At 43.3% G+C, this 7,724-nt stretch overlaps 1 long non-coding RNA gene across 6 annotated transcripts; it reads left to right on the top strand.

The window, feature by feature from the left end:
• The first annotated feature begins 5 nt into the window (after positions 1 to 5).
• On the top strand, positions 6 to 5,210 carry LOC144066252 (uncharacterized). 6 transcript variants are annotated; one of them, XR_013297419.1, is made up of 5 exons: positions 6 to 2,511; positions 2,573 to 3,945; positions 4,011 to 4,162; positions 4,996 to 5,063; positions 5,161 to 5,210. It is a non-coding gene; the product is annotated as an uncharacterized LOC144066252 (long non-coding RNA). The 6 variants fall into 6 exon arrangements; XR_013297422.1 differs by having other exon boundaries at positions 2,573 to 3,930; XR_013297420.1 differs by having other exon boundaries at positions 2,573 to 3,299; positions 3,722 to 4,162.
• Positions 5,211 to 7,724: the final 2,514 nt, after the last annotated feature.

The following is a 7,724-nucleotide window of genomic DNA, read 5'->3' on the forward strand; positions in this document are numbered from 1 at the left end:
AAGTGAAATGCTTCCATTGTAGTTGTAGCATGCCCTAAAAGTATTCCAATCATCTATTGCCATTGACTCCAACAGATGAAGGGATGAAGATGAATGAACGATCTCTGACAGAGATGTACAACAATTGGGCTAGCCGTTAACGGTGGTCTATGTCCTACTCGCGTCGACCGGGAGGTTGCTAGCCTAAATTCAGAGTTGACGGGACTAGGACGTGGAGGGCTGTACGCGGTGACCCCAATTGTTGGAGTCCTCTGTCGGGAATGGTCCATTCGTCTTCTTCCCTTCGTTTGTTGCAGTCAATGGTAGTGGACGATTGAAATACTCTGATGGCATTGTTGCAAAATCTACATAAAAATGACTGGGGTAAAAAATAATAAAGGCAATTTGAATGTGTGGACTTGTAGCCTAATGAATGTTTTTCCAGGACAAGAAATGTGAAGATTGCGAGGCAGTGACGAGAAGAGTTCCTGTAATATAGTTTAGCACGCAGTGGTTTGTAGCCGACGCAATGTTTATTGGCACTTTTGTTTAACCCTCCTGCATCTGTGTCAGTGTTTCAGAAAAATGGAGTTCAACGACACACTTGGACAGTGGTGGCTTTCTCACTAAGCTCGTTCAGCATGGATGACTCCTGATGAGCCCCAGAGAAGACATTATCAAGTTAAGTGAAATGCTTTCATTGTAGTTGCAACGTGCCCTAAAAGTATTCCAATCATCTATTGCCATTGACTCCAACAGATGAAGGGATGAAGATGAATGAACGATCTCTGACAGAGATGTACAACAATTGGGCTAGCCGTCAACGGTGGTCTATGTCCGACTCGCGTCGACCGAGAGGTTGCTAGCCTAAATTCAGAGTCGACGGGACTAGGACGTGGAGCGCTGTACGCGGTGACCCCAATCGTTGGAGTCCTCTGTCGGGAATGGTCCATTCGTCTTCTTCCCCTCGTTTGTTGCAGTCAATGGCAGTGGAAGATTGGAATACTCTGATGGCATTGTTGCGAAATCTACATAAAAAATAACAAAGAAAATTGAATATGAGTGGACTTGTAGCCTAATGAATGTTTTTCCAGGACAAGACTTGTGAAGATTGCGAGGCAGTGACGAGACTAGTTCCTCGAAAATAGTTTAGAAGAAGTGGTTTGTAGCCGACGCAATGTTAATCGGCACATTTGTTTAACTGCTGTATCTGTGTCAGTGTTTCAGAAAAATGGACTGGAGTTCAACGACACACTTGGACAGTGGTGGCTTCCTCACTAAGCTGTTTCAGCACGGATGAACTTGATGAGCCCCAGAGAAGAAGTTATCAAGTTAAGTGAAATGCTTCCATTGTAGTTGTAGCATGCCTTAAAAGTATTCCAATCATCCATTGCCATTGACGGCAACAGATGAAGGGATGAAGATGGATGAAAGATATCTGACAGACGTACAACAATTGGGCTAGCCGTCAACGGTGGTCTATGTCCGACTCTCGTCGGCCGGGAGGTTGCTAGCCTAAATTCAGAGTCGACGGGTCTTGGACCTGGAGCGCTGAATGCGGCGAGCCCAATTGTTGGAGCACTCTGTCGGGAATTGTCCATTCGTCTTCTTCCCCTCGTTTGTTACAGTCTGGTGGTGGATGATTGGAATACTCTGATGGCATTGTTGTGAAATCTACTTTAAACATGACTTGGGGGAAAAATAAAGACAATTTGTTTTTCAGGACAGAAATTGTGACGATTGTGAGGCAGCGACCAGAAGAGTTCCTGGGGAAATAGTTTAGCATGTAGTGGTTTGTAGCCGATGCCATGTTTGATGCAGTTTTTGTTTAATGCATATGTGTCAGTGTTACAGAAAAACGAGTGGCGTGGCGTGTGGACTCAAAGGACATTTTTGGACAGTGGTGGCTTGTGAGCAAAAAGCGAATTTGTTGGCTGGAATGGCATCAAAATGGGAGTTTCTGTTTGGCAATTGGGTAAGAGCTGCCCTTAATGTGCATGCAAACATCTTACTCCCTCACTTAGCTTGTCCCTGACGCAAGACTTTGACGAGGCTGAAGACGTAATCAAGTTAAGTGAAATGCCTGCATTATGATTGTAGCATGCCTTTTAAGTCTTCAAATCGTCTGTTGCTATTGACTGTAAAAGATTAATGAATGATCCTTGATAGAGCTGTTCGATAATTGGGCTTGCCATCGAGGGAGAACCAGGTCTGATCTGTGTCCAGTCTGAATTTTGGCTAGCAACCTCCCGGTGGACATGGGTCAGATGTGGAGTGTCGTCGATGGCGTGCACTATTGTTGGATGCCTCTAAGATCATTAATTTATTTTTGTCTTTTATGGATAAATAGCAATGGATGATTGGAATATTGTCATGGCATTGTTATGAAATGTACATATGACTGCAAAAAATAAAGACCATTTGAATGAGTGGACTCATGGCTAAGTGTTATTTATTTTTTATTTATTTCCCCCAGGACAAGAATTGTGAAGGTTGTGAGAAAGTGACAAGAAGAGGACATTTGTGGACAGGGTAAGAGATGGATGATGTGAATACAAGTGGACTCATGGCTAAATCTCAGCTGTTTTTCCAGGACAAGACTTGAGAAAATTGTGAGGAGTGAGTTATTTTTGTGGACAGCCTTGATGGTCCCCAGATGAGATGTGATCAAGTTAAGTACAATTCCTCCAATTTTATTAACACATGGATTTTTTTTGTAGCTGAACATGCTGTGAAAGTATTTAAATCATTTATTGCCATTGACTGGAACAGACAAGGTGAAGATGATGAATCAACGAACCTTGATAGGGCTGTCCAACAATTGGGATTGTCATCGAAGGTGTTCCATGTCTGACTTGCGTCCATTCTGAAATTTGGCTAGCAACCTCCCAGTGGACGCCGGTCGGATGTGGCGTGTCGGCGATGGCGTGAACTATTGTTGGATGACTCTGTTGAGAATCATTCATTTGTTTTCTTACCCTTGTCTTTTATGGCCAATGGCAATGAAAGATTGAAATATAATCATGGTGTTGTTATGTTTTGGCATATTAAAAATAAAGAAATTTTTAATATGCCAAATGAAGGCTAGATTTTTCTTTTTTCCCCAGGACAAGAATTGTGAATGTTGTGATGACACGATGAGAAGAGTTCCTGGGGAAATAGTTTAGCATGCAGTGGTTTGTAGCTGATGCCATGTTTGACTGCATATTTGTTTAACTCCCCTGCATTTGTGTCAGTGTTTCTGAATGTGCATGCAGACATCTTGCTTCCTCACTTGTCCCTGACGCAAGACTTTGAGGCCATGCTGAAGACGTTGTCAAGTTAAGTGAAATGCTTGCATTATAGTCGTAGCATGCCTTTTAAGTCTTCAAAATCGTCTGTTGCCATTGACTGTAACAGACGAACGAATAATCCCTGATAGAGCTGTTTGACAATTGGGCTTGCCATCGAGTGGGTTCCGGGTCTGATCTCCATCCATTCTGAATATTGGCTAGCAACCTCCCGGTGGACATGGGTCGGATGTGGTGTGTCATCGATGGTGTGCACTATTGTTGGATACCTCTGTTGAAAATCAAACATTTGTTTTCTTACCATTGTGTTTTATGGCCAATGGCAATGCATGATTGAAATATTTACATGGTGTTACAAAATAAACTTGTACATGACTGCAAAAAAATAAAGACATTTTGAATAATAATAGATAAATGGTTAAATGCAGGCTACTATTTTTCTTTTTCCCCAGGACAAGAATTGTGGAAATTTAGATGGCACGATGAGAAGAGTTCCTGGGAAATACTTAACTACGCAGCAGTTTGTAGCCGACGCTAAATTTGTCAGTGGTTCTGTTTAACTCCCCTGCCTCACTGTTTCAGAAACATGGAGGTGTGTGTGGACTTGAAGGAGAATCTTGGACAGCTGTGGGTTCACAGATGAAGTTGAATTTCAGAGAATGTAACAAGTGTAATGGTACTATAGTAACTGTAGTATGCCTTAAAAGTAACCAAATCACCCACTGCCATTCATTGCAACAGACGGGGTGAAGATTAATGATGGAACTTTGGCACAGATGTCCAACAATTGAGCTCTCCATCAGAGGTGTTCCATGTCTGAGCCATGTCGACTAGGTGGCTATTCACATTCGCCGGAATAAAACGTGGGGTGCTGTCTGTCTGTAGTGGCTAAGGTTGGTGGTGGTTAGAATTATTAAGAGGTTTTAGTGTAACTGTTAATGGAAGTGGTAAAATGAATGGAAAGGTCAACTTAATGGTAATGCTAAATTAAATAGAAATGGTAAATCTAATGGTAATGGTGAACTTAATGGAAATGATCAATTTAATCCTGAAGCTAATGATAATGCCAAACTAAATGGTAATGGTAAACAAAATGCTATATGTAATGCTAAACTTAATTGAAATGGTGAACATAATGCAAAATGTATTTGTAATGGAAAATCAAATGCCAAATGAAATGATAATGCTAAACTAAATAGGAATGGTATATAAAATGTGAAAATAATTGAAATGGTAAAATAAATGCTAAACTGAATTGTAATGGTTAACTAAATGCCGATAAATGGAAATGGTAAATTAAATGCCGAGGAATGGTAATGTTAAATAAAATGAAAATAATGAACCAAATGCTAAAGTTAGAGGTAATGGTAAACCAAATGCTCAACTTAATGAAAATGCTCAGCTTAATGGAAATGTTCAACTTCATTGTGATTCCAGAACTTTTTTTTTTAACTGTGCTAAAACTAGATTTTTTTTATCAAATTGCAGAATAGTAAAATCCATAAAACAAAATAGTGTAAAGTACATTTTGAATGTTACACATTAGTCAAACATAAATTATTTCCATGGTCGAGTGGCAGCATCAGTGCTCACAACCAGTGTTGGCAAATCTTAAAGTCAAATGTTGGTTTGCTCCATGATGTCACAACATTGGGGATTGCAATTCTCATAATGTTTATTGAGGTAAAGAAACGGATAAATATAACTTCCAATCATATCATTCTAGAAATCACTGTGATCCAGTTGCAAAGACATTGGGTCAGGATCTGAGGTGGACACAATTTCTAATCAGAAGTGAGTACAAATCTACTCCTTGCAATTCTCAAATTGTTTCCCGATGGTATTGAGGTAATGAAGAGGAGAAATATAACTTCTAATCATTTTCTTTCAGTTGTTGCTGTGGTCCAGTGGCAAAGACATGGGGTCAGAGCTTGAGGTGGGAACAGGTTCAAATCAAGAGTGAGTTCACTTCCACTCTTTCCAATACTCAAACTGTTTATTGAGGTACTGAAAAGGATAAATATAACTTCCAATCATTTTCTTTCAGTTGTTGCTGTGGTCCAGTGGCAAACACATTGGGTCAGAACTTGAGGTGGGAACAGGTTCAAATCAAGAGTGAGTTCACTTCCACTCTTTCCAATTCTCAAACTGTTTATTGAGGTACTGAAAAGCATAAATATAACTTCCAATTACTTCATTTCAGAAGTCACTGTGGCCCATTGGCAAAGACAATGGGTCAGAACTTGAGGTGGGAACAGGTTCAAGTCAGGAGTGAGTTCAATTCCACTCTTTGCAATTCTCAAATTGTTTTACCGGGGTAATGAAAAGGATAAATATAACTTCCAATCACTTCATTTCAGAAGGCACTGTGGTCCAGTGGCAAAGACAATGGGTCAGAACTTCAGGTGGACTCAAGTTCAAATCAGGAGTGAGTTCAATTCCACTCTTTGCAATTCTCAAATTGTTTACCGAGGTAATGAAAAGGATAAATATAACTTCCAATCACTTCATTTCAGAAGTCACTGTGGTCCAGTGGCAAAGACATGGGTCAGAACTTGAGGTGGGAACAGGTTCAAATCAGGAGTGAGTTCAATTCCACTCTTTGCAATTCTCAAATTGTTTACCGAGGTAATGAAAAGGATAAATATAACTTCCAAACACTTCATTTCAGAAGTCACTGTGGTCCAGTGGCAAAGACAATGGGTCCGAACTTCAGGTGGACTCAAGTTCAAATCAGGAGTGAGTTCAATTCCACTCTTTGCAATTCTCAAATTCTTTACCGAGGTAATGAAAAGGATAAATATAACTTCCAAACGCTTCATTTCAGAAGTCACTGTGGTCCAGTGGCAAAGACATTGCTCAGAACTTGAGATGGTGAAGTTCAAATCAGGAGTGGGGTTCGAATCCACTCACAGCTCTCAAAATAAGAGAGTAAATGACATAAGTGGGGTCAAATCCACTAACAGCTCTCAACTTAAGAGAGTAGGTGTGGTCAGAAACTGACAAGTGGGGTCAAATCCACTAACAGCTCTCAACTTAAGAGAGTAGGTGTGGTCAGAAACTGACAAGTGGGGTCAAATCCACTAACAGCTCTCAACTTCAGAGAGTAGGTGTGGTCAGAAACTGACAAGTGGGGTCAAATCCACTAACAGCTCTCAACTTCAGAGAGTAGGTGTGGTCAGAAACTGACAAGTGGGGTCAAATCCACTAACAGCTCTCAACTTAAGAGAGTAGGTGTGGTCAGAAACTGACAAGTGGGGTCAAATCCACTAACAGCTCTCAACTTCAGAGAGTAGGTGTGGTCAGAAACTGACGAGTGGGGTCAAATCCACTAACAGCTCTCACTTCAGAGAGTAGGTGTGGTCAGGAAACTGACAAGTGGGGTCAAATCCACTAACAGGGGGTAGAGTAGAGTAGGGGTAGGAGGTAGGGTAGGAGGGAGGGTGGTAGAGGGAGGAGGTAGAGGGAGGAGGTTAGAGGGGGGAGGTAGAGGGGGGAGAGTAGGAGGGGAGGGGGAAGTAGGAGGGAGGAGAGTAGGAGGAGGGAGGAGAGTAGGAGGAGGAGGGGGAGGAGAGTAGGAGGAGGGAGGGGGGAGTAGGGGAGGGGGGAGAGTAGGAGGAGGGAGGAGAGTAGGAGGAGGAGGGGGAGGAGAGTAGGAGGAGGGAGGGGGGAGGAGAGTAGGAGGAGGGAGGGGGGAGGAGAGTAGGGGGAGGAGAGTAGGGGGAGGAGGGGGGGAGAGTAGGGGGAGGAGAGTAGGGGGAGGAGAGTAGGGGGGAGGAGAGTAGGGGGAGGAGAGTAGGGGGGAGGAGGAGGAGGAGAGTAGGGGAGGAGAGTAGGGGGAGGAGAGTAGGGGAGGAGAGTAGGAGGAGGGAGGAGAGTAGGAGGAGGAGGGGGGAGGAGAGTAGGAGGAGAGTAGGGGGAGGGAGAGTAGGGGAGGGAGAGTAGGAGGGAGAGTAGGAGGGAGAGTAGGAAGTGTAAAATAGGTAGAGTAGAAAAGATAGTGTACATAGAATAAACACTTAGTCTTAAAACTGATTGTTTTTGACTCAAAGTGTTTATTCTATGTACACTATCTTTTCTACTCTACCTATTTTACCTTCCTACCCTCCTCCTACTCTCCTCCCTCCTACCTCTCCTCCTCCTACTCTCCTCCTACTCTCCTCCCACCCTCCCTCCTCCTACTCTCCCTCCTACTCTCCTCCCCTACTCTCCTCCTCCTACTCTCCACCCCCTACTCTCCTCCCCTACTCTCCTCTACTCTCCCTCCCTCCCTCCTCCTACTCTCCTCCCTCCTCCTACTCCTCCTCCCTACTCTCCTCTCCCCCTACTCTCCTCCCCCTACTCTCCTCCCCTCCCTACTCTCCTCCCCCTCTCTCCCCCCTACTCTCCTCCCCTACTCTCCTCCTACTCTCCTCCCCCTACTCTCTCCTCCCCCTACTCTCCTCCCCCCTACTC

This window comes from Stigmatopora argus, chromosome 20 (genome assembly GCF_051989625.1).
Source record: "Stigmatopora argus isolate UIUO_Sarg chromosome 20, RoL_Sarg_1.0, whole genome shotgun sequence".
Classification (NCBI taxonomy): domain Eukaryota; kingdom Metazoa; phylum Chordata; class Actinopteri; order Syngnathiformes; family Syngnathidae; genus Stigmatopora; species Stigmatopora argus.